Source organism: Mustela nivalis (assembly GCF_964662115.1).
Source record: "Mustela nivalis genome assembly, chromosome: 7".
NCBI classification, from domain to species: domain Eukaryota; kingdom Metazoa; phylum Chordata; class Mammalia; order Carnivora; family Mustelidae; genus Mustela; species Mustela nivalis.
The window spans coordinates 29,099,900-29,127,829 of NC_139026.1; the positions used below are offsets into that span (position 1 = coordinate 29,099,900).

The 27,930-nt window shown below is 39.7% G+C and overlaps 1 protein-coding gene across 7 annotated transcripts in view; it reads left to right on the top strand.

Moving 5' to 3' along the window:
• The first annotated feature begins 9,564 nt into the window (after nucleotides 1-9,564).
• The window catches only part of ATP2B1 (ATPase plasma membrane Ca2+ transporting 1), a 121,147-nt gene continuing 102,781 nt past the window's right edge, over nucleotides 9,565-27,930 (top strand). For 2 of the 7 annotated variants that reach the window (XM_082740367.1, XM_082740361.1), the window contains exon 1: nucleotides 9,569-9,715. The gene's annotated coding sequence lies outside the window, so the exon portion shown is untranslated. Of the gene's footprint in view, nucleotides 9,716-10,044; nucleotides 10,338-27,930 lie in introns of those variants that run through there. The other 5 variants (XM_082740363.1, XM_082740366.1, XM_082740364.1 and 2 more) reach the window with 4 other exon arrangements.

The following is a 27,930-nucleotide window of genomic DNA, read 5'->3' on the forward strand; positions in this document are numbered from 1 at the left end:
AGGCATGGAAGGATTCAGTAGGATCCAAAAAAATCATCTGAGTTATTTGTTTAACTAGTATATAAGTCACACAAATGAAACCTAAATCTCAACTCCTTTACCACTTTAAAATTCTTTACATTTTACATGTTCCTCTTTGAAGATGAATATGGGTTATAAAATTTAAAAATTCTTTTGAAGCTGTATAAAATTTAACTATATTTTTTACAGTTTCTAGTCAATTGTATTATTTTTGCATGCCCTAGAGAATATGAAGACTTAATAGAAAGTGTAGCAGATTATATGGGACAATGAAGAATATTTAACACCTGTTCATTGAATGAATGCCATAAGAAACTATGCAATCTAATTTCATTCTCATGGCAACACTAAAAGATTGTCCACAATGTAATTTGTCACCAATGTAGGTTGTCCCCTATGTAGTTTTACATAGGGGGAAAACTAAAGAATCAGAGCAGTTAAGGAACTTGCCCAAGATCACACAGTTAGTAAAATTTAGAACTGGGGCTTGAATCCAGGCCTGCCTTACATCAAAACTTGGCCTTTTTCTAAATGTTATATTAACTCCTCCTCAAAGCCAAGTTTAAGAGTAATCTTTTTTATAATATCTTCCCAGTGAATTTTAATTCCCTCAGCACGAAATTATGCAGTATGTACTATGCCATCACATGTTTATATATTTCTTTAGAATTGTTTTTCTTGCTATTTTCGTACCTTGTCAAGGCTATTAGACATCTGTATTCCCTAAGTCCAGGCACCATATACTATATTTCCTTTTATGCCCTCATGGCAAGAACTACTTGGAACAAATTATAAACCTTTTACACTGGATATTTCGGGGTGTGATTACACAATTTTTCACTTAAAAAAAAAGAAGATTTTGTTTATTTATTTGGAGGGGGAGAGGCAAAGGAAAGGGAGAAGCAGGCTCTGCCCTGAGCAAGAAGCCGATAGGGGGCTCGTCCCTGAGCAAGGTCCCAGGATCCTGGGATCATGACCTGACTCAAAGGCAGATGCTTAATCGACTGAGCCACTCAGGTGCCCTCTTTCACTTTTTATACTGTACTGATCCTTATTGTTTAAATTAGAAAGAAATATACAGGGACACCAGGGTGTCTCTCTCAGTTAAGTTTCCTGCTTGATCTTAGGTCAGGTCTTGATCTCAGGGTCATGAGTTCAAGCCCCACATTGGGCTCCATGCTGGGTGTGGAGCCTATTTTATTTTTATTTAACCTTTTTTTTATTTATTTGGTTCATCTTAACCTACTGAGCTACCCCGGGGCCCCGGTGGATTCTACTTTAAAAGAAAGAGAGTAAGGAAGAAAGGAGAAAAGAAAGAAAGAAAGATAGATGTAGGTAATTATCTATACCTAGTATTTTAAAAATCTAATGGCAAATGTCCAATGGGGGAGCTATTAGGCAAAAAAAGATAATAAGAGTATACACACTTATATGACACTATATCTAGTTTTCTGTTTGAATTCTTGCAGATTAGAAAGAGTTAAATGTGAGAGGCAGCTCTATTATTTTTCTGTTTATAATAGTAATGGATAAGGTTCCAAATATCTGGGAAAAGATGACTAAGGCTCAAAACAGGAGGAATATGAAGCTATTAAATATCTAGCATTTCATCTTTAAAGACATGAAGGGAATTATAAAGGATAATGACAGTATGTATCACTGAAAGGGATAGCAAGATGTATGGAAAATAAGCATTAACATGGTGATGGAAAACAAAAATACACCATATTTAAGAAAATGAGAGAAATAAAAATGTTACAATTTGGAGTTAGACTAGAACTACCCCACAAAATATTATCATGAATACAAGTCATATATGAATGCTATCGTATCAGTAGAATAATGATAGCTCAAAAAGAATTTAACACGACCAAATCAAAATGATTAAATCCTGATCCTCTTTTGGCACATTTAGTGTAGACATGATCTTGTAGTCCTATAAAGAAGGTACAATTACTGGGGAAAAACAAGTTTGCTCTGATAAACTCTTTGTTCAGGGGTGGCATGAACTCATATAGATTCCATTGAAACAAGGCATTTGAGAAATGTAAAAAAAAAAAAAATAGATGAATAAAATAAGAAATAAAATGACTGGACAAACACACTGAACTCTAAATGCTGGGATTATGTATGATAGCAGCAAAGCAAAAAAAGGGGTTAGAATTTGGAACTGGGAAAGCCAAAATTGCCCTGAAATTGGGAATTTTGACAAGACAAGGGAATTAGCCATTAGGACTATTTTTTTTTTTTTCTGAAATAGGCATAATTAAAGTTCAAGATGAGCTGGTGAGGTCAGAAACTAAGCAACAAGCAAGCAGAAGTGAGTATAAATAGATGGAAGAAGTAAGTCTAGTCATTGGGTCAGAAATTAGTAGGCAAGCAGCAGATTATGAGGACAGAGTTACTGGAGTTCAGGGCAAAGAGTGAGAACCTGGAGGACATAAGTTTGCAAAGAGAAAGGCAAGGCAAATAAATGGTCTGCATGTGGCTGGTAGTCTGGAACCAGAAAACTCACAATAACCAGGCAGGTAGAGTAGAAAGAATTTCTACTTTGTCAAGTTGTCTCCAGAAGTTTCTCCATCATTACCATAATTTCATAAATATTTAAGTATTTTTAGATCTCAAGAGTAGAACTAGGAAGATGCATCTGACCAGATGTGGCTTATTGCCAAGTTTTCATGGTGATAATAATTTAGCAGTTTTATCTCCAAAATTGCAAAACTCCATCCCTGTCTCTACCCCAAAAGAACTTCTTACCTGTCACCTCAGTCCTATATCTTAAAAACCACCTAAGCTACTTTTTATTTCATTTAATTATGATTTGAAATTGCTTTCTCTCTTTTAACTCCCTCACTTGATTATTCTTTTTCTTATGACATTTGCCCACCTACGCAGTTATGGCCTCAACTCAACTCAATGAGGTATTTTTCTTGAACTAATTTCAACCGTGATCTAATGAATCCCCCATACATATTCCTTAATAATATCTGGAGCAGATTTTAAAAACTTTTGTGGACCTTTCAACTATACAAACGGAGCCCACTACCGTTACAGAGTTGAATCTCCATCTGAGTCTACGGTAACTTCCCTCTCCCCATGGCTCTGTGCATTTTTATTCCTCCTCTTCTCTCCCTTCTCCAAGCTATGGCTCTTTCACTGTTGAGGACAGAGAGTAAAGAGGAGAAAGAAAGGACAAAATATTGTTTCTTGGCTAGACTCCACTGCAAGCCTGTTTGGCAGTTGATGCCTTCAGCGTGGCTGGTGTCCAAACACTCACTCTCTTATAGGTACATGTGGGAGTTTTTGGAAAAGCCCAGCAAGGCTGATGGTAGGAACTGGTACTAGCACATCACTGTCTAGAAGGCAGAATTTTTGGCTTTTCACAGAGTTCAATTCCAGTTCCTTGCTTCACTCAGGTCTAGCCACATCCTCTATCATTAAAACTTCACACTAACATTGATGACTTATTTCCAGGTTGAATAGCCCCATAGGCTGACATCTGCTTATTATATACTGGCTATTCTATCTTTGAGGTCTGTATTCCCAAGCACTGTAGGTTTCGCTGCTGCTGCTGCTTGTTCTGCTTTTCTTCTTCTTCTTTCTGGTACTTTTTGGTATTCTTTTATTTTATTTTTATTTTTTTTTGGTACTTCTTTTGTACTGTATTTTGACATTGTTGGCTGTATTTCCCCCAGCATTGGTTGGCTATACCCACCCCTTGCCATGCATACACGTACACACACATTTGTGGAGTGGGGTTGTGTAACACAGGAAATCTGATCCAGTAGATCTGAGGAAGGACCCTGAGACGTGGATTCTGAAAAAATGTTTACCAGATGAGTCTGTGTTATGAACTGACTTGTGCCACTTCCTAATTCCTCTGTTGGAGCTGTAGTCCCTAATGTGATTGGATTTGGAGAAGGCATTTAGGGAGGTAATGAAGGTTAAATGAGATATTAAGTTTGGGCTCTAATCCCATAGGACTAGAGTCACTGTTTGGAAAGGATGAAAATACCAAAGATCTTTTTCTGCATGTATACACACAGAAGAAAGGTGATATAAAACCACAGCAAGAAGGGGGCTTTCTACAAGTCAGGAAGGGAGGCCTCACCAGAAACCTATCCTTAAGGTACCTTGATCTTGGCCTTCTGGCCTTCAGCACTGTGAGAAGACAAATTTTTGTCGTTTAAGTCAACCAGGCTGTGGTATTTGTTAGGGTAGCACCAGAGAACTAATTCAGCATGGGTATCAATGCCATGTCTATCCCTACTGAGAAGCTCTGTTCCAGACTCTCTTGAATCCTTAACAACTATAACTGCAATGGGAACCCCCAACCCTGAGTCACCAGAGAATATCATGCAAACCTCAATTGCTGTAAAATCATACTCTACATTTATTTGGGGCTCGGATAACATTTTTCTCTATCCTTTGCTTATCCTTTAGTTTCTTTAATCTTCACAATCCAGTCCTTAGCCTTACTCCATTCTGGCTGATCACCATAAGCACTATTATATAAGAAATATTAGGATGCCATTTATATGCCTATGTCATCTTTCCTCTAAACTTCAATTTTTACTTTTCCTTCACAGTTTTTTTTTTAATGCCTCCTTCTACATCAGAGAAAGAGATGTTCTTTTTATTTTCAAGGCAAATACCCTCTATCCACTTTAGATCCTACCTTCCTCTGACCTCTGCACCCGCTCCCCAGCATTTTCATCTTCTCTCCCATGCCCTCCTTTTCTCTGCCATCAAAAATACATAAGTCAAAAAACAGAAAATTGACTTTCAGTAGCTTGGTTTTTGGTGACTGATAAATTGGCTTCTTTCCAACATTTCTATCAGTAAGAGAAAAAAAAAAAAATGACACTGAAAGAAGTTCCCTGGAGTCACCGGAATAAAAGAGCAAGGCAGTGGATATAAATTTAGAATTCATCGTTGGAGAGGTGATAGTTCGCTTGCTCATTCATTCATGTCAATCTATTTTTATCTTAAGCACCAACTCTGTGCCTGGTTCTGTTAGTTTGTATAAATGGATAGATGAACTATCACCTTGGTGCTAATGCCTCTTAAATAGACATCTTCTTTGTTTTCCTACCTTAGTAAGCTGAGAGAGCATTTGTCAGGGTCAACTACTGGCTAATGAATAAATGAATGAGTGACACTGGTCTTGTCTTCAAGGGGCTGAAGTCATGAAAATAGGTGAGCTCTATAGAAGTTAGGATAGAGAAAAAAATGCTCAAATATAGGAATTTAGTATTGGAACTAGCAAGGGAAAGAGAAGGAAGAACTAATGAAGGACACAACAAAAGAACATTGTAACAATGGAGAGAAAAAGATGATAAGGTGCTTCAAAACTACCTAAAGGAACTGTCCAAACTGTGTTTTCACTGGATCCACCCTGAACAGATTTAGTCGGAAACTCAGTATGACCCCGGGATCTGCACTGTTAAGCTCATACAGGTGATGCTTCTGCATATTCTAAAGTCATGAAAAACAAGAGTGTCCAAGAAAAGGTGGGCAACAATGAAAAACTGTAGAAATATAAGCACTGAAAAACCTGGAAAATGTAAGATTCTCCCTGAATGTGAAAAAATTCAGCTGATTTTCTTACTGTTAGCATAAAACGATAGCGAGGTAAGCCCATACCAGGGATGGTGGAGCAGAAACTTGTGAGCGTGGATCCTTGATGGCTGTGTTGGGCAGCTGAATCCGTCATAGCATCACCTACCTCTGGACTTCTAATGTGAGAATAATAAACCCCTATTCATCAAAGTGACGTAAGTAAAGTGAAAATGTACAGTTTAATTTGCAGTACCTTTATTTAGTAGTAAGGGATAAAGAATGAATGCTTATGAGTACCAATGACAACATTTATTGGGCACTGACTATGCATAAGCATTCTGTTAAGAGCTTTGTATAAATATCTCACCAAAACCTCACAACGGCACAGTGATACACCGTAACTCATCACTATTAATGGAAAAATAAATGAGCTCCTCGTATGGAGGTAAAGAATATCAAAGGTAGTAAATATACGTTTCATGGCTAATGAAAGGATAGGGATATAATGGATGTGGTGAACTTGTTAATTGCCAGGTACTTTTCTGGACATTTCTCCTGCCCATCTTCTTTTGCATTAATTTAAATCCTATATGTCTTTTGTGGCACAAGTCAAGTTTAAATCCTCTTTTAGGAAAACCTCCTTAACATTCAAGTATGAGCTTTCCCTTTTTTGATCTTTGGGAACTTAAATTTAGGACCACACTCTATGACCTAGATTATATAATATTTGGGGTAGAAAAAAATGCCTTATAACTAGAAGAGTACAGGGTGTTGAATAACTCCTGTCAAATGATGACAACTAACCATTTTGCATTTTTCACCTATAAAAATTTTCCATTATGCGACTTGAAAATGCTCATTTTAGGCTTACCCGAAGTCATACTTCATTTAACTCAGCAAATGTAATTAATTTGTTACTAATAGATAACAGTTCTCTGTGGTTTTCAGCTAAGTAATGTTTCTCTCGACATCTCTCTCTGGTGATCCAGGTTAATGGAAACTGGAGAAATACAACTACTTTTTATGAAGCATTTAATATTTCTTCTTTCCTGCCTCTTTATATGTGCCAATTCCCTTTAGCATTTTGCAATGCTCAGAACTAATACATTCATATATGTATAAAATGGGGAAATTATGTGCTTTTAAATACATGCTGCTGTTGGTAAATCTTTATTTTGTCCTACTGCTAGATGCTTGTGACAGAATTCTTGGGGATAAAGATCTTAATGTTTCTTTTTACACATAATTACATTAAAGATTTTAGAAAACCGTCTCTATGAATTATACACAATTAATTCATGTTGAGTCAATTGACATATCAGAAAATAATCAATAGTTTAGATTTGCTCCACTAAATGGAATATACTTTAATAGTTTGCAAAATATACAATTTTGAAAACATGGCCTATCTTCAAATAATGTTAATATCCCAAATAGTGACTTGCCATAGGATTTAAATACCTTTATAAATTTTGCACTATAACTAAAAAAAAGATATTCAGATATTCAAAGTGTATTAAAAGAACTTTGTAAAAGTATTCAACAAAAATTGCATTATTTTATTGTTATCATGCACTGATATATCTTTAGTTCAGTTGAAATCCATGGGACAAGTGAGGTCCAAGATTAGAGAATATGGCTATATCTTATATAGAAGCATCTTTGAATTCAATTAGTTCCATTTTAGGAAGTGCTAATTAAGCAATATCTTTTTGATTTTTACTTTGAGAATTATGTCACTAAGGTGGTCTCGGTAATAAACCTTTCGGAGATAAAAATGAATTTCCTTATGTAATGTGTACAGTTATTTCTGTATTGTTTTCAGGCTCTTTTGCTATTTGAAGAATGAAAATATAAAAACCAAATTACACAGTACAATCGTCTTGACTATGACAGTGAAAGTATATCAGTGTGTGTGACTCACATTTCATTAAAATGCATATAAATATGTTCTAGGATATATATGTATATAATCTCCATAAATGAAAACTCTATTGCAATCACATCTTAAAATGAAGATGCTGAGTAATTTTTCATGACCACAACACTTTAAAAGCATATATTTTATTATTTGGAATTGCAACAAACCCACAAAAAGAACACATTCTAGTTTAATCTATTATCCATTTTGCTAGTGTACTGTACAGATGATTCATGTATTACTTTGTCAAATTCTTGATTAAAGTAGGATACATAATTCAATTTTCTATTGCGACTTCCTTGGAGGAAATTTTGGACAAAAGCCAATGATTCTTAAATTTTTCTAAGCCGTTTTGAAAAGTTAATCTATTCTTCTGTTACGAAGTCTTGAAATAGAGTCAGGAAGGGCTATTCTACCACACCAACCAATTCTTTAACAGTGATTAAAGAAAGGAAGAACTGTGTCATTTTGCCCAAGTGCTAATTTTGCATGTCGAGGGCACAGCTCAAAAGATAATGTCTAAACTGGCAAGATACATAAGTTGATGGAAAAAAACCCTATCTCTAACAGGGTAAACCTGGAGATTTTTGCTTATGAAACTTATGTATTTGTTTCTAAGCCTTTATAATATTTCAAAATAAATGCTACCAGAGAGTGAACACACACGTAAGAAAGTCTTTTGCATCGCCTGTATGCTTTTAAGACGTTACAAGTATTAAATTTTCCAGTCCTGGAGTTAAGGGAGGAGACTCTTCAGATTTTATCTTTTTGTTTTGATTAAGCGATAATGAAAATTGCACTAATAAGGTTCCTGAAAGAGCGTCGATGGTTAATTCAAATAGAGGCGATTGAAGGAAGATGGGACACGCTGTCGAAGGCAAGATAGGAATCTTTACATCCATGTGTGCATGTTTGTGAAGGAAGGAAAAACCATTTTATTTTCTAAGTAGATGTCTCTACAGGTAGTTTCTTTTTTATTAACTTGCAAAATCTCTCTTAGTTTGGAGCAAAGGAGGTTACCTTTTAGCCTCTAAATCCCGCACACTACCCCGTGTTTTTTCATTTCTCACCCACACGAAAGAAGGGTGCAGTGTCGAGATGCTACAAAGTGAACTAAAAGAGCCAACGGCAGGGTACAGGGAGAAAGAGCAAACCCAAAAGGAAAACATGGGGGTTTTAAGCCCGGATCCGAAGGCACGCCAGCGTTAACCCCTTGGGCGCTGCAGCGGGGATCCCCGGTGTCTCGGGCCCGACGGACGGGAACACGGGCGCCCCGCCCCCGTCGGGGTGGGGGGGCTCTCCTTCTCAAGAAGGGAGCAAGCTGAGGCACTTCTGTAGTCCGGAGCGTGCGTCACGACCTGGGACAGGCGGCGAGTCCAGTACGCAGTGGAGCAGAGACGCGGCGAGGAGCCGCTCAAATGTCCGCTGGCGCGGGGTCAGCCTGAACCTGTCCTCGCCAGGGGCGCTCGCCCTCGCCCGCCCGCCCGCTGGCCCGGCTCCCAGGCTCTGGAGGGGCGCAGGCCTGAGGATGGTTCCGGCGGGGCCTCAGGTGAAGAGTGCCCGCGTGGGACTGCGGCAGTCACTGCTGTCCTGCCTCCACACTCGCGGTCCCCTCGCGGACCCGCGCCCAAATCGCAGCTGTGAGTGACGGAGTCACCGCCCCGCGCGCCCAAGCCACCCCCTCCTCCCCCGCCACCCCTCCCCCGCCCCATACGTCATGGAAACACGGACGTCAGAGATCCTCAGCCAATCGCAGGCAGCAGCAGGAGGAAAGGAGCGAGCGGGAGAGGGCGGGGGCAGCGGCGAACCGAGGCTCTCGGGGAAGGAAGAGAGGGAGGGGCGCGGGGAGCCGCGAGTCCCCCGCCCCTCACTCCGGACACCCTTTCCCGACCGGGCGGCAAGTTCTAATCGCCGGTCGCGCGCTCGCCAGCCGGGGACGCGCTCGCCGGGTCCTCCCCTTAAACGCCCTCTCCCCGGCGCTCGGGTCCTAGTCCCTGTCCCAGCCGCGCTTCCTCCGCGCGCGCGCGCGCTTGCCCGCCCCCAGGCTCCCCGCGGGCTGCGTCACGTGACCGCGCCCAGCCAAGGCGGCAGCAGCGGCGGCGCGAGCTTCGGCGGCGGCGGCGGCGGCAGTGGCAGCGGGAGCAGCTGCGCCGCCAGCGTGGAGCGGGAGGCGTGTGGGTGTGGAAAGAAGGGAGCGCCAGACCGGAACGGGTGAGCGTTCACCTCCCCCTGCCTGCCCCGGCAATCTTGCTGGCCACCCGGTGCAAACGGGCCCCCTGCCCAGAAGCTTTGCGCATCTCCCTCGTGCTCGGCCGTCCGCCCTCGGGTGGCCGCGGCCCCGCCCGGAGCGGACCGGGCTGCGGTGCTCACGAAACGGGCTGCACCCCGCCCGCCGCTGCTGTTGCGGACGGCGGCGTGAGGCTGGCGGAGCTGCCCGTGCTGAGCGCGGCGCGCCCTGTGTGCGGCTCTGCGGAGCCGAGGAGGCGGGTCCTGCGGGGACGCGGGCGGCCACTCGGCGGCTGCCGGGCTCTGGGCGGGGGCCGGGCTGGGCGCCGCCTCCTCCGCCGCCGCCTCCTCGCAGTGCAGCGTGAGTAGGGAGCCCCGGCTGGTGGACGCCGAGCCTCTGGGCTCCGCGGTCGCCTCATCCTCGAGGTGTAGCCGCACCTCCGCGTGGCGCCCCGAGCCCCGCGAGTCGGCTGCGGACGAGCAGAGGACCGAGCCCCCATTCTCCGTGCTTCCCGCTGCCCCCCACCGCTCCCTCCCACCCCCCCGACCCTCCCGCAGCCTCCCCTACCTCCCCCCCCTCGGAAAATGGTTCCTGCTGCCGGGCGAGGTGAGTGGCGGCTGCCGCCCGCCCGCGGCGGTGGTGGCGGGTCAGGTCACCTGCGGGGGAGGCCGGGCGGAACGCTGAGGTCTGGGTGTCGCGGCGGGGGTCCTGACCGCTGGGCGCTCAGCGGACTGCGGCGCAGTCCCGAGAAGTTGGCGCGGGCGTTCGGGGCGCCCCTCGCAGGTTGTCTCCTGCCGCGCCCGCCCTGCGAGAAAGGTGAGCGGGTTCCTCGGCGTGCGCCTCAGCGCCCGGTCCGGCCAGGAGTCCCCGCCCAGAGCCCGAGGGACGGGGCTCCGTGGGGCTTCGAGTCTACACCCGCTGCTCTTCGGCTTCTTTCAGCCGCCTCGGCCGCGCCATAGCCCATCCTGCTGCTGGCCGCCCCCGCCCCGGCGTGTGGTGACCTTGAGGGCAGCGGTGCCCGGCACTCTTTCCCCGCGCCCCGGGAGGGTCACCCTCTAATCCCCGACTTCGGCCGTACTGGCCCTTCGCTGGCTGAGGGCGGGGGCCCCTCGTCGGCCCCTCGCTGGGGCTGGTTGATGGATGCGTTGTCACACTGGACGGTGATTCCGCGGGAGTTCGAGAGCCGCCTCGCTTCTCTCCCGGTGTCTCCTGCCTGGCCCCCCCAAGATGTTCACGGCTCCTTCCGATTCAGATTTTTGGACTTAGTTGAAAAGGGAAAAATAAAAACAAAACAAAACAAAAAACCCGTGCGTCCTCCACTCCCTCTTTGGAAAGGGTCAGTAGAAAGAACCGCATTATAGTTGCGGGGGCGGGGGGTGTGCTCCCTTATCCCATCCTGCTGGAGAATCTTGTGGTGAGCTAGTTAGCGACCCCTGGTTCTGCGCCGCGGTCACTAGCTAGGTTGGACTCCGTGCGCATTTCATTCACCAATTTTCTGCGGGACTCGCCGCGCTGGGAGTGCTCGCATCCTGCGCGGTGCAGCGGTGCTGGGCGCCGAGCGCGGGGGAGGGGGCAGGGGGTCCTGAGGGACGTCTGGGGGGGGGGGTGTCTCTGAATCTGGGGAGGGCTGGACCCAATTCCACACACGTATTTTTACCCTTCCCTGGGGTTAGAGCGCAGCCAGCAGTCACCTTTGGCTGTTATGCATGCTACTTTCTGGGTTTATTAATAATCTAATGGCTCGTTGGTTGGTATCGATTGCTGTTCATGATGAATTAGTTATATGGGTGTTTTTTTCGTATGTGTATAGGTATATGCATATGTCTGGACTGTCTTACAACATGGAAGCCTTTGTTGTGTTTAACCTCCCCCACCTGGGGACAATCTTATTTTAAAATAAAGCTCTTGCTCAACGTGGGTGTATTTTATAATAAGAAGTACTTTAAGGATCTGCTTTGTACGAGGCTGTCCTCGAGCAGAGGGTGTGTAACCCTTTGGATGGTGGCCCACGTGAGTCAATAAAGGGCCTTCACCGCCTGCCCTGCCTCCAGCCTTCCCCAGAATCCCTGTCCTCGCGTGTGATAGAGGCGGATTGGGGGAATTAGAGGGATTGGAGGGGAATCTGCTTTTTGTACTTGTGCGTTTCGTTTGGGCAGCCCCCCCCCTTTTTTTCCTTTTCCATCATGATGCGTTCAAATTTGAAGTAAATAGAAACGTTTTTCTTACAAGGAATCTTTATAAAAACTAGTGTGTGAAATGGACTTATTTAACCATGATTTCAGGGGGGGGCGTTTTAGTTTCTACCTTGCTTTGGATGAGGCAGTTAAATTGCTGTAATTAAGGGTGGAACTCTGTCCTGATTTTGGTTTGGGTGTAACTGCAAAGATCTTTGAAAAGTAACTGTTATTTCCTACCATATAGTCTGCAAAAGTGAGTCACAATCGGGTGAGTTGAGGACAGAGCGCCACCTTTAATTTAAAATTTCGTGATTTTTTTTTTATTAAAATGGTGAAAATTCAGAGTATGCCTTCTTGATTTTTATGGCAGCGGCTGTCATTATGACATCCCTATTTAGACGCATAAGGTAAAATTGTCTGTTTTTCTGCATTAGTGAGGGATTCCTGCAGTTATGTGGGAAGTTTTGGTTTTTTAATTGAAGCTTGAGATTTAATGTAGAATTCTGAGATGAGCTGAGAAACTAGTTTTGATTTGTGCTTATATGATCATAGGAGTAATGATAGTCTGGACCTACTTAGGAAAAGAAATAAGGAAATAGCTGCATTGTAAATAGATATTTAAACCTACCTATTACCACCAAATCCAGGTACCTACCAGCGTGATGTGGTTTTACGGTTTCTTTTGAGCTTTTGTGCTATTAACAGATTCTGCAGGAAACATCCAAACTATCTGTAAAATTATTAACCTTGAGTAAGGTTATAGTAAATTTTTTGTTTTTCATCTTCCAACAGCCTGCCTTTTATGGCTTTCCTGTGAGTTTTATAATTGCTTGTTTTTAAATGATACAAATTTGAGGACTTCCAGCGCGAGTACATACATTCAGAGTTACTGAAGACCATGTTGGGAAAAGTGGTTTCTATATATGACTCCTCTCAAATGCAGTCTCATACAAAAAATAAATGGAGTCTTTAATCCTTAGAAAATAAAGGCTGTAGCTGACAGCTGAATTGGTGAGATTTCCTTCCCTGCCCATTTGCTCCCTTCTGTCCTTCTTTCTCCCAAATAAAAAAATTAAGGTACATTATCTCTTTAGGCACAGGATACTTTTTGATAATTGTGACTACGGATGTAGCATGAAGACACAAAAATTTTAGCTCTCCAAGTTACCAAATACAATTTTCATTACTGACCACAAGATATTATTGCCCTTCTATCTGCATTTAAGTTTTAATTGAACACTTAACGATTTCTTCATAGATCACTATGAAGCATAAGCTATTAAGTTATAGATGTTGTATTAAGTTAAAATTGAATTACAAATTTGCTTGAGATGAAGAGTGGCTTATACTTTTTCAGTCTGTGGAATATGGCCCCATGTTAAGGACATTATTTGAACAGTTAGGTTGATGTATGCAGAGTAATTATACACAGTTTTGCATGATTTGATAGAAACTGTGATTTGTGGGTTAAGTTTTACTAAATGCCTTTGTCGGATATGTTTAACTTCATTTTGAAAGAAACAGTCTTTTATCATGGGAACTGAGTTGTGTATAGCTAAACAGGTTTTAAGAAGAATGGCCCATTACAACTGTTTATTATGGAGTAACAACAACAAAAGTGTTTGCCCCCTTTTTTCGTACTTTGTTACATATACAAGCAGTTGAAATTGGTTGTTTTCACTTTTTTATTCTTGAATTTTGTAATGAATGAGCAAAACAATAAAGGAGTAAAAATACCAGGAAGCAGAAACTTTTTAAAATTTTTGCACCTTGATTAAGACCTTACTTGTCCAGTTGGAAGGAAATATTATTTTGTAGAAGGTAAGGTGATTAAATAAAAGGGCACCACGAGTAGCTTATTTTAGAATATATAGAATCTGCGGTTAACATTGAAGGCAAATGATTCAGTGGTTATGAGAAAAGTTTATCTTTTTTAAAGATAAACTTCAAAAGATTAATTTTTAGCTTTTACAGTTGTTTTACATAAACATACACATGCACTGTTGCTTTGTTAAAAATTTTTATTTTGGAAATTGAGAGAATAGTATACTTATTGACTAGTTTTGACAGTTATCAATTGGTGGTGGCCCATCTAATTTCATTTCTGTCTTTATGCATGAAATATGTCTGTTATAAATGGGGACATTGGTCAGGTAACTGAAATGAATTCATGTGTAATTTATTTGTAATTTACGGAATACACAATAATGCCTAATATGTAGTTGAATCTGAAAGATAATTTTTATGTTCTTCGTTGTTTCTGTAATAGTCTGTTTTACAGCAGGCTCTTAAAGACAGTGTCTCTCAAATTTTGCTTGTTTAGTAATAATGCTTTTGTTTTATAAAGCTCTTTGCAATATTTCAGAATATGTGACATACTGCCTCTTTGAGTCTCACAACAGTAGACCTGTGAGATGAGTAAAAAGATAGTTGTACTCCCCCCCACCCCCACTGGGTCCACCCCAGGTTAGTAAAAAGGATTTGTCTAGGCCCTAAGGTCACATAGCTAGCACTTAGATTAGCCAGAACTGGACTCTAGGTGGCTTCTTGCTTTTATTCTATTGCTCTTTCCACTGTACATGTTTTTATGTGCATTTGTGAAAGTTACATAGGTTTATGAAAAATGGGTTTCTGACCAGAGTAAATTTAATACTCAGATACAGACAGGTTTGTTTATACTGTGTAAATATAATCTATTGCTTATATTTGGCATAATGGAAATAGTTCATACCCTGATTTACTTATTAACAGATGAGTAAAATGAATTTGAATGCGTATGAAACCTTATATTTTTAATATTGTGAATTGGATCATCTTAAGTAAGGAATTTTGTTTGCAAAGACCTCTTGGTCTTTGAAATGATTAGGGATGTCTTAAATCTTGTGTCAAAAATAAAGTGGCCTGTACTAAAAGTTTCTTCTTTCAATTTCGGCTATAATTTTTTTAATGCACTTGTTTTTCTGCCAAACATATGTATTCCATAAATCTTTTTGAAATGTTAATTTGTAATGACATTTAGTTTACAAAGTTCCCAAAGGAGGAGATTTTTAGTTCCTGAAATTCAAAAGCTTTCTATAAATCTCACCAGGAAGGTAGTAGTTCTCCAGCATCCGTGGGCCTGAGGATCACCTGGGGGAGTGACTGACAGGGCCGACCTCTGGCATTGCCCCTGCAGTCCTGATTCAGCAGATTGGGGGTGGGGCCCAGCAGGCTGCATTTGGAGAACCATCTTCAATTTATGACCAGGTTAAAATTATATGATGTGGTAGAGATGTAAAGATTTCACTTTGTGTACAGAGTTAGTGCTTTCAAATAGCTTTGACTCTTGTACCCATGCTTGATTAGAGATTGGTGGTTTTTGTGACGATTGTAAACCTGGTAAATTGAAAATACTTCTGTTATCTGTGTTCACTGTCTTCCTGTAAAAGATCTGTCTGTGGTTATTTGTTAAGTTACTTATTAATCTTTGTGAACTCTTAAAGAATGTTCTTCTCTTTTTGTTTTCATGCCCCCATGTCTGCCATTTCCAAGTGACTTGAACATAGGGACTTATTTTGGTAAAAATAATGAATCCTATGTCAGTGGAGAACTGAATATTTGTGCTTTAGTCTGGCTCTTACATTTTGTTAGAAGGAAAAACTTTAGATGTTCCTTCAGACTAAAAAGCCATTAATTGGTGGATAAGTGGTGGTCCTTATCAATTTCAGTTAATAGGCAGCTGTTCTTCAAAAGGAGCAGGTTAGTGTCTAATGATTTTTCAGTAATATTAATGATATAAAACTAATTGATAATTTATTCTTCTGAGCATTAAAACAGAAGTTACTGCTCTTTTACTATTTGTTAAAAAATTTTAGATGCTAAATAACAATTTATATAACAATCTACTCTGAGGTCCAGTTGATATAAACTGGTTTGACTTTAAACTGTTTTATCTAATACTATATGCCACATGTGGATTATTTAAGTCCTAAAATAGTTGTTTCTGCTTCATTGTAACACAGTAGTAAATAGCCTTTATTGTATTTAAAATATATTTTATGATGAAATTAATTTCAAAGAAAATCCATTTAAAGACTGTGTTGAACATTTTTTTTGTTGTTTGTTCCAAAAGCTTTGGCTTGTTGGCTGTGCTTTAAGATATATTTAGGCATCATGGGTTATAATTTACAAATGACTATGGAAATCGAAACTAATAAAGATTTCTGGCAGAGAAATCCAGATACACTATGGGTAAACTTTTCACCGTGTTCTTTTGAAACATTTTTTTTAATAAATTTTTCCTAGGATAGTGTTAACTGTTTTAAACAGTATGCCGTGTTTTTAGTTAACTCTTTGGTGAAAATATTACTTGGTACTTCTAAGTGCAATAACTTACAACAGTATGGTATCCCAACCTCTGGAATAGCTGCTTTGTATTAATATTATTGTCAGCTGGGCCTCTGGGGGAAAGAATAAAGATAGTTTTGAATGGACCAGTGCTTGCTTACATTGTGAAATCTGAGATTATACTGCCTAACTGTAAGCTGTTATGACTACTGTAAAGACCTGGTAACTTTAGAAGGAAAAGTTGTACTTTCTGAGAAATAGATCTGAAAAAGGATTTGATTGTTTAAAAGATGCTTTTTAAATAACTCGATTATTTACAGTGTGAATTTATTGTTCACTGTACTAACTCAGTGAATTTGCTCCCAGAAGGAAATTAAACAGTCTTTTACTCTCAGAACGCTCAGATCTGCTGCTTTAATCTATCTTTCATATTTGTGCCAGAACTTTTTTTTGTTGTTTTTAAATAGCTTTCCTGCTGTCCTTTCTTCACTAAAACTTCTAACGGTTCTTCATTTTTCTCTTTATCAACATGCACCTTAGCTCTGAAGGCCTTTTATAAAATCGCTCAGTATTTTCCAAAGTGTTTTTCAGAACACTGGCTTCAAGAAATATTAATGGGGGGGGTTCTTTAAGGGAAGAGGGGCAAAACTAAAATCCAAGATTGCTGGTTTCTGCAGTTTTCCCATTTGGTTCTTCTCCCATCCTTTGATATGTTAATATGGATGGCATCTGTGTAAATGTGTTTAATGCTTTGTTCCGTTTCACAGAATCCCCTTTCCTGGATTATCCCACCTGTTACTTTTCTATATTACCTAATAGGATCACCACTTTTCTGTATTACTTAATGGGATTAGCACTTTGCACACCTCCAGGGGGTGCTATTCACATAGGTCAAACTGTTAATCACCTTTCTTGGAGTTAAGAGCAGTGCTAGTAACTTAGTGCTGACTGCTGTCCACTGGGGGACAGTCATAGAATCTGGCCATGTGTTTCCACTCTGCTCATTCCTTTTGTTGTGACTTCATTATGTTTTTCCTTTCACCTGATGGGACCCTTGATCTTGTTTATCTAAGTGTGCGCATCCTTCAAACTCAGCATTAGTCTCCCTTTCTCCATCATCACTCATTAACTTTTTTGTCTGAATTTCTCTGTGTAGTCTGGGTCATACACTTCCATTTATTATAAATCATTTTTGTCGTAGTCATTAATTTCATTTGGAGATAATATAGAGGAGTTGAGATAAGAACATGGGCTGTCTGGGATACATAGAACTTTATCTAGCAAATGTCCAGTCAGCGTTTTTCGGCCTATTGGTTAAGGACTTGGGTATTTATGTGGCTTGCGTTGTTAAGGTAAAGCAGATAATGTTGAGGAATTTTTCTTGGTGAGTTTCTGAAGTCTTTTTAACCTTTGCAGTTTTAACTGAGGAGGACTCATAGGACAACCTGTTTTACTTTTGGAAGACAACTGTCTTCCATAGAAAGTTGCAAGGACAGTAGAATGTAGTATAGGAAATCTTCGATTTCTTAATTTCAGTTTAGTAATTAATTTGTCTCTCAGGTTTTATTTTGATTGTAATGAGTCATTATACTAGCTAAAATTCATTATACAAGTAAAATTTGTATCTTAAGATGACCAGTTTCATTTTTCTGTTAGTTCTTTGACATCTTTTCTTTCATTGGAATGGAGGTTCTTAACGAAGTATTTGTTGGATCTGTAGTCCGTTAGCCTGTTGCATGATGTGAAACACCATAGTTTGAAGCATATATTATGGTTTAAAATTTAAACTATGATATTCTTGTTTTGCTCTTTATTGATAGAAATACCGTAGGGACCAAGTTCTTAAATGTGTTTTCGCCAAGGGTTCTGATTTTTCTGAGAGAGTCCTTTTCTATGAACTGAGAATGAATGTTTGCTCGTGACCTGGTGTGGGATCATTGTAGGAAGGGTAGATATACGATCTCTGTTAAAGTTTAAAGCACAGTATAATATGGTTATTCTTCTAACTGCCTTTCTTAGGTCAAGAAAGGAAAGCCTCAGGGCGCCTGGGTGGCTCAGATGGTTAAGCATCTGCCTTCCTAGAGCAGGTCATGATTCCAGGGTCCTAGGATGGCGCTCCTGCTCAGCGGGGAGCCTGCTGCTTTCTCCCTCTACTGCTCCCCTGCATGCGCTCTTTCACTCTTTCCCTCTCAAATAAATACATAAAATCTTTAAAAAAAAAAAAAAAAAAGGACGAAAGAAAGAAAGAAAGGAAAGCCTGTACTTGACTTTATCAGTTATGTTAAATGCTTATAATACATGAGTCGTAATTTCAGACATTCAGGCAATTGATTGATATAGATAGTATGTAAGCTGTTATATTAAAAAACACTTAAGAAAAGTTGCTCTCTAAAGCTCGTTCATTTTCCAGTTGACTGTTCTTCCAACCCTTTTAAACTGTGTAGACTTAATTGTTGGTAAGGGATTATTGTAGAAGAAATTTAAGACTGCTTTAAGCTGGCAGTAGTAATCATACTTAAATTTCTAAGCAAACGAGGAGCAAAAAATGAAATCTGTGAAGGCAGAAATCAGTGAAACCAGGAAAAGTTGAAATGGGCTAGGGTATGCTCTTTTCCTACGGGGACACAGGTGGATGACATTGGCACATACTTCATCCTGCCCTGCTAATAATCTTTCAGTTTCTTTGCTATCATTCTTCCTTACTGAAGCCTAAAATTAAGGGAGTGCTGCTTGAAGTACTCTTTGTTTACAAAGCCAATCACAAACACGGGTCTTTAGACAATCCCGACTGCTGATACCATTGTGGAGAACTGTAGAGTTAAGAGGGCAACAATGCAGGTAAAGGACTGAATACAAGGAGGGTCAATCAGTGACATGGGAAAGAGATGAGGCAAAGTCTAGGAAAAGGAGATCCGCTAGCATCCAACTCTGAATATCTGGTCTCTGAAAAACGAACATCAAGCAGACAGCCCTTCCCTGTTTGCAGAGTGGATTCAGGGTAAAATGTCAGTTCTCCTGCCTTTGGGGTCAAACTCTGCTATATTTTTATATGTAATTGGATGCTGGAACCAACCGCATCTACTTTTGCCTCTTGGACCTCTTGTTGCCTCACTCCTTTTGCTAGAAACACCCACGTGTCTTAGAGCCTGTGTGTCTTTTTTTTTTTTTTTTTTAAGATTTTATTCATTTATTTAAGAGAGAGCACAAGAGCAGTAGAGGGAGGGGGAGGGCAGAAGGAGAGGGAGAAGCAGACTCCCCACTGAGCAGAGGGCTTGATGTGGGCTGGATCCCAGAACCCTGGGATCATGACCTGAGCCACCCAGGCACCTTGAGCCTATGTGTCTTTTGGTATGTGTGATTGGAGCTAAAATTTCTGATTTGGGTTTTTACTCTGGGATGTTCTATTTAGATTTCTCCATATTTAAATTGGAATTTTACTTTCACCAGTAAAAAGCCAGGTGACCTTGCGTAAATCACTGGGTTTCTTTGTTACCTTCCCCAAAAGTGCAAAATACAAGGTCAAGGAGTTTTATTTTTATTTTTTTGAAAGTTTCGACTTAAAAATTTTTTATGGCTGTTGTAGATCTTTCTTCCCACCCTGCCCCAAATTTTCAGCCATTTAATTCTTTATTCTTTCAGATTTGCCTTCTAATTTTGTCTTTTAACCTGTTTATCAAAATTTGATGTTTCATCTGTGATATGCTGTGTTTCATTCATGAAAAATTACCTAGTTCAATAAATGTATTTATCTAAGACTTCCAGTTAAAGAAATGGAACATAAGTGACATTTAAGTCTGCTCCCTACCAAAAGCATACTAAAATTTGAGAACGTGTTGAGTTTACATATTTATGTTAAGATTCCCGGCTGCCTGCCTTCTCTTAGCTTTTAGGCTGCTGGCCAGAGTTGAAGTGTCTTCTCTGAGGATCCTGACCAGCTCTGGGGGTTGGGGGAAACTTAAAGATTCTGGCATTGGCTCTGTGTTTGTGTGAGGAGTTTGTCCTGGAAAAAAAAAAAAAGTCCTAGTTTGATCACCCTGCAGTGAACTCTCTAGTCTGAAAGTCCTATATGTGAGTTCAGAACTCCTCTGTAGTGTATTTGTCCTATTTTTTTCTTTCATAATTAAAAAAAAAAATGTTATAGCCCTATTAAGGAGTGATTCACATACAGTAAAATGCACATACTTAAAGTGAAAAACTTGTTACATTATATTGAGGTGAACCTATCACCATGGTCAGGTTAATGAGCACAGCCATTCCCCTAAAAATTTTCTTGTGCCTTTTTGTAATCTTCCCTCCTTTCTCCTCTTCTGTCTCCTTACTTTGCTAGGCAATCACTGGTCTGCTCTCTCTCATTATAGATTAATTTGAACTTTCTAGAATTTTCATGTGAATCATGCAGTGTGTGCTCTTTTGGGGCTGGCTCTCATTCAGCATAGTTATTTGGAATTCACCCATGCTGTATATAGTAATAGTTCAGTTTTGTTATTGTTGATACAAGGATTTGCCTCTGTGGATATACCACAGTATGTTTGTCCATTGACCTGTTGATGGACATTTTGGGTTCCAATAATGTATAGTGTCCCTTCAGATCTTTTGTCTACTTTTAGGTTGTTTGCCTTTCTATTTGAGTCGTAGTTTCTTTGTATATTCTAGATAAAAGTTCTTTAGGAAACATTACTGTTTGTGTTGGGAGTGGGAGGAAGAATGGTGATGATAGCCATTGATAACACCTAAAAGCGAAAAAGCAAGCAGGAGCACTGTAGTATTATTTGTAGAGGTGGGCTTGGGTACTAAAAGAAATGACACCTATTCCCCATTGCCTCTGAGTGGAAAATGGAGTAGGGGAACTAAAAAAATGCTAATATTAAAAAGAAAAAAAAGTCTTGAAAATCTTACTCTAAATGGATGGTATTCTGAATGGATGGTGTGCACACATATGTTTGTCAGAACTAAAACAAATACATCCATGGACTAAGTTTATTTGTGTGGACGGCTCAGGTATGCCTGTAAGTCAGTTCTTGTGTCTTGTTTACCGTTAGATGCAGAATTCAGTATTACTTTGGGTAAAAGAATCAGTTTTTACAAAAACATAAGTAAGCAATGTGGACTTAACAAGGGGCTTCATTTCTCAGGCAAGTCTTCCTCTACTTTGCAAGGTCAGATTCCCCATTCCTTTATTACGTAGAGCAGTTTGTCTCTACCTTTGGTTTCTTGAGTTTCCCCCGGGATTTTCCATACCACCACCACTCCTCCACACACAGCCCAAGCAGCTTATAAAAACCTATAAAGACATTTTCCCCCCAGATGGTTACATACAGTGCTCTCCCTATCATAGGGTTCTGGTATGTGATTTTTCCATTTCTTCGTCTGGATAAATGTATGTTCTTAGTGTTGAGAGTACAGTCCTGTGAAATGTTGATATGTGAGAGACTCTTTAATAAATCTGTTAAGGAATACACTTTTTTAGGTGTGTCTTAAGGATTAACCATATTTTTAAATTCTGCTTCATTAATTTCCTATCTTCCCTTTGAGAAACTTGGTATTTGACTGAATTTTTTACTCTTGCTCTTTTTGGGAAGGAAGTAGAATCTCAAAGGGAGATAGCAATCATCTCTCTTAAGAGAGGCTAGAATTCAGAAAGAAAGAAAAAAAAAAAACAAAAAACTAATTTTTTTTGCCGCGTGCCATGAAGAATAGATCAGCTCCAAAACACAGTAATGGCTTTGACTTAGAGAAAGGGAATTTAAAATTATTGAATAAAATGAACACCTGTGTAATTGCTTTCTACCCGCCAGGTTTTATTCTACACAGTTTATACAAATTAACCTATTTAAACCATGGGTTCTATGGGATTTGGGGGCAAGGTATTCACTACTGAAAATGGAAAGGATTATTAATGGTTTTAAAGGGAAATCCTAAAATACAGCAACTTACATAACTTTTACCAATTTAAGATGTAACAACACTGAGGTATAATGTCTGGGGGAATGTAGACTAATGTAAAATGAAATAAAATCACTCATAATCCTACTTCTGTTTATTTTTGATCCTTTAAAAATTTGTATACCTATTAATATGCTTAAGATAATGTAAGTATAATTGTGTGCTTTTAAGAAAACTATCATTTTTCTCGTCATTTTTTTTCATTCATACATTTTAATGACTATGATACTCCATTCTGTTGTCTAATTTCCTTGTTACTAGATGTTTGGGTTTTGAGATTTTTCTCTTATGTTAAATAATTCTCCAGTAAACACCCTTATCTTTATCCATGATTATATCCTTTGTAATTATTGGGTTTAAAGGATTTTGGTAGTTATCTCTTCATTTAAATTTTTCATCTACCCTGACTTCCTGTGAGGCTGGTTAGGTATTTGGGATTCTTTGTCTTTTCTTGCTATTTGTACAATTTATGTCATTCACTCCTAGGTCTCTGCTTTACTTTTTGAAATTCTCAGAGCACTTTTAAAATTTCATATTTTGTTATTTACTTTTTTGGACACCTCTCTGTGATGTTCACTTTGAGAGCCGGAACTGTTAATCTTCTGTTGCTTCCTGGTGGCCAGTGCCTTGTACCTGTGAGGGTGGTCATGACTCTCGAATGAGCATCTTGTGTCTAGTCTTGAGCATGAATCCACTGACGTTGGGCTCCAGTAAAATGCTTGCTTTGTTTCTTCTTAGAAACTGTGATACGCTTGTGGTGAGAATTTATCACAAGACATTATTCCTTTGAAATTCAGTTAAATATGTCAGTGGAATGACCCTATTGAAGATGAGAAATACTTTTTTTTAACTGTACTATATAAATTTAATTCTTTCTGAAACAGTTCCACCATTCCTGCTTCTAAAGAGTAGGATAGATTTTGCTAAGTGGAATAGAATTCCAAGAAGCCCATAGAGATAGATATTACTTTTTTTCACAAAATGCCAATGATACATCGTTTTTCTAAAATGCTTCTTTACAGATTAATGTATCTTTTTTCTAATAGAGAAGAAAACTACAAAAATTTAACCTTAAAGTTTTAAGTGCAGATCTGACAGTGGAGGTTCCATAGTATTTAGAAAGGTGTCCTACCTAGCAGGCTCTAGTTATGACATTATATCTGTGATTTTTTTTTTTCATCCTCAGACTTTGGAAAATTTAAGATTTTGGATGAATATATTCTTTCAAAAAATACCTATGTGTTCACTGTGCTAGACAGTAACAGCTGTGACCTACCAAGACACGCCGTTATGCAGAGCTTTAAGTCGGCCTCAGTCAGTGTCCAGTGTTCTTCTTGGTTTCTTTTTTTATACAGTGATTCATCAGGTACTGTGTGCTTCCAAGGAACCCCTGTAAGTGTGTGCACATGTCTGCTTCCTGATCTTTGATCTCTTCCTATAACGAATGAGGATATATTGTTTCCAGTTATTCTTACACAGAGAAGAAAGGCATTTTGGAGTCTGCTGTCACATTTTCAAACCTTAATAGTTTTGTTGCCATTGTGGGCTATTTTTAGAACTCTTGCTACTGATCTCTGTCCTTGTGTCACTATTGCTTTTGGAGGTTTTTTTGAGTTGTGCTGAGCTCTGCTTGTAATTCCACATACAGCCAGGCTACCAGTTCTGAATTGTGTCATAATCTTGGACTTGCCCTCACTGTCTCCATTCTTGAGGGATATCTGTAGATTCAAATGAAATGTTTCGCCAAGGGAGGCTATATTGGTGAAGGTCTAAGTCCTGCAAAGAGGGAAACTTTTTTTTGAGATTTTTTTTTGGCCCTGTCTCACCAATGTATTTTCAACACTAGGTAGCCCCATAAGGTGGATGCCCCAAGGAGTTGAAAAGGAAGAAATTTTGAGTGGTTTGGGGGGTATAGAGCAATGATAGTTCAGCTGAAATTTGTATGTGTACAGAAAGAATTTTGAGGTCATCATTAAAAGATGCTAGATTACGGTGGTGTTGAGAACTTTAGAATGACAAGCTACAGAAGTCTGCAAAGGAGGAAGAATAGGACAGTTGATTGTAACTTCTTAACATTTGGTAGCTATGTATCTAACTATATGTATTTGAATGTTAAGAGTCGGTGTTCTTTTTTTCTCTTAAATACAACCTCTTAATTGCTTGGAAAAGTTATGTGTGTAAAAGGATAAAAATGTACCAAAATAACTTTATCGTGGCATTCTATAATGTTGAGGTCAGCGAGTAATGGCAGTCTTGTTGTGGAATGCAAATCACTGGGCTAATTGCTGTCCAGAATGCCTCCGAGAGGGGAAGGAATGAAAGAGGAAGGAGACTAGAAGAATGGCGAGAGGTGTGGAGTCCTTTCCCTCCTAGCCTGAAGGCTATTATTTATCTGGCTTCCTGAACCATGTAAAACAAGTGGAGAACCGGGAAATTGGCTGAGGCATCCTCTAAGAAGCCAGAAGTCCCTGCATCAAAACTCCCAGTGCCTCACCTGCATGTAGGTGTTTGCTAGGTGTGTTCCCTAGCATTTTACATATATTCCTGTACCGTTTTGACAACTGGTTTCCCAGCATACTACAGATGAGAGCAAAATTGGAGAAACTGGACAGGTTGTTCAGAGGCAAGTGTAAGTATCCCAGGAAAGAATTGAAAATTGACGTTTGACAGTGGAAAAGGAGATTTTTTAAATGAAAGAGAAGAATTCACAAAACTTAGGAAAAACTAGTCATGGAAAATTTGGTTCAAAAACAAAGCTCTGTGCTGGTCTTCCCATCTAGGCTACTTTAGGACTTCTCATGAAACTCCTTTGTGAAGCCTTCCCAACCTGTCCAGAAAATTAGATGCTTCTTTCCTGGCACCTACTGAATTTACGTGTGTCCAGTAAGACTGAGCCCTCTGTGCTGCCCCATCTCTGCTGTCAGTGATTACCTCCATCATACCAGCAGTTCTTACTGTGTACAGACATGGCCAGCGTGCACATTATTCTGTGACATACTTTGTACATCCCACTCCCCTTGCCTAAATTCCTCACATTACAAAATACAGCTCTTCTTTCAGTTCTTTGATGAACCATTTTCCCAGCTTCCCTAGGCAAGGTCATTTCCATGTCTGTGGGCCATTACTTTGTATTAAGTAAATGTTTCCTTGAATCTGAAACATGGGATAGGAAATAAATCGATTCAATAACAGTTGTGGGGGAGCAAAATGAAAAATAGACAGAAACACTTTCACTTACTGATGGAAGCATATTGTAGGACTATTTCACTTTATTCAATAAAAAAAAATTGAGTCTTAAGCCTTTTCTGACTTATAAGTCATGTCAGTCATTTTAGCCATTGCTTGAGGATAACAACATGGTGGGGTACCTGGGTGGCTCAATCGGTTAAGCATCCGTCTCTTGGTTTTGGCTCAGGTCATGACCTCGGGATGGTGAGATGAAGCCTTTTAGACTCCTCAATAGGCATGGCGTCTGCTTAAGATTCTCTCTCTCTAAAAAAATAAAAGTAAATAAATAACAACATGGTCACATGTTGCTTTTTATAACCTGTGGTCTAAGATCTTAGCCTCCTTAACATCTTTGCAACTGACTTGTAACTGAAATTTAGTGAAGTATATAGGTTTTGTTTGCATTTCTTATTGATTAAACTCAAGGCCTTTTTAAATAGTCTTTATGTTTTTAGGGGTTTTTTTGTCCTTCATGTAATAGTAAATTGGAGTGCTAATGCATTAAAAAAGAAACACTACCCTTTTCTTTGATAATTGTGTGATTTTTCTGAGAGGTGGCAAATTCTGTTCCTTTTAATTGCTCTGCCTGGTGTGTGACAAGCAGTCTGTGTATAAACCAGCTTTTGCAGTGTTACTTTTTAATTACAGACTTTTGAAAGATCTTTTAAAAAAGCAAAAATTAGGGACTCAAATTCCCATCAACTCAACATGGAAAAAAGGGTGGAGTTAAAATTCTTGGAAGTAGAAAGAATGATACCTGAAATATATTTGAGCAGGTAAATATGGCCTTTCTAAAGTATTATTTATTACTTGTATCTCTTTGCAAGTCCATATATCGAGTTCTTCAAGGGAATGAGGTCTAGGTTATTTCATCCCCAGCACTCAGCACCTGGTACATTGTAGGTCTTAAAAAGAGCGGTACTCTTCAGTGATTACTTGCCAGTTTAATTATGCTTGACTTTTTAAAGTTGTCCAAGAGAATTTTGTGGTATGTTGTTGGAAGCTTTTTATGTAAAATATTTAAAGTTATTTCTTTCTAAGGCTAAGTTTCAGCTTAGGGCAAATATCTCATAACCTGATTCTGCTGCGTAATTAAGGGCTTTTGACATAAAGAGTGCAAGCACTGAGTTAACAGTCACAGACTTCACACCACTGCATTAGTTAAAGAAAATGGACTTGGCTTACTGGCTTTATTTGAGGTCATGAAAATAAAGCATCTCAGGACACCTGAGTAGCTAGCTCAGTTGGTTAAGCTTTTGCCTTAGGATCCGGTCCTGATCCCAGGGTCCAGGGGGTGGAGCTCTCTGCTCAGCAGGGATTCAGCTTGTCCCTCTGCCCTCTGCTTGTGCTCTGTCTCTTGCTTTCTCTCTCTCAAATACATCTTTAAAAAAGGAAAAAGAAAGCATCTGATTTTCTTTTATAGTTAAGAGGATAGATTGTGTCAGAAGTGTGTTGCATGTAGCAGTTGGTGTCATTTATTTTGTATACAGGGAAAAGGAGTCTTCAGCCCTCCAAATAAGCTGGACTCCTTTTCCCTGTAGGTAGAGACGTGAGTCAGTTTACCTGCCCAAATGCTGATGGCCAAGAAAAGGTATGTGGGCCCAACTCCAACTCCCTAGTCCCCTCACTTTCTGCTGTAATACACTGTTGGGCCTTTGACTTGTTAACAGAAGTTTAAAGTGACGTCAAGAGGTACTTTTTAATTTTTTAATTAAAATGTTTTTAGATGAATCTTGAAGTGCTTATCTGTTCACCTAAGGTTTGATGAAAAATGTGTAAGAGGGTAGGCATTCGGTTTATTCTTACTCTGAATATTGACTGCAAAAAGCCAAATTTAAATCTTAGTTTGCTTAGGTTGTGGGAAGGTGGTGCTGTGGATTTAGAGTGACAAACAATGAAGACTTGGTATCATCCTGACCTTAAGCTGGAGGTTTTATGCTACCAGCGGTAGTGGGAGGAAAGAGGATTGTTGATGGAATGTGGTATATTTGATGCTATCTAGGGAAGAAAGTTAAGGTCTATAGTAGAAAAGCATTAACACTCAAGATCCAAGAAAGCGCTGATGTCAAATCAAAACTATTAAGTGATAAATAATGAGTGGTTAAAAAAAAAAAACATGTTTAGTAATTTTTTGAAACCTAGTTCTGTTGAATTTGTGTCACGAGTTTGAAAAACTCATTTGGGCTTAGGATGTTGACATTCTGAATTGATACTGGAAATTCCATGTTAAAAAATACCCTTCACGGACACTTGTCTCAATACACGAGTTGCTGTAATACAAATTTTCAACCAGTGTCCCTAGAACAAATAGTGCGTGAACCATCCACCTTATTAATGAAACTTATTTACAAAGTTATTCTTGATGATCTTCCAAAAAATAAAGCTTTGCTGCCATTGAGGATATTTTCTTTTAAGAGTGACCTAGGCTCTGAAGGAAAATTTAGAATAAAAGTGCTTGAAATAAATGTTTTTAGCATTGGCAGCCTTATTAGGATGAGATAAAGTCAACAGATCTTGGTAAAAAA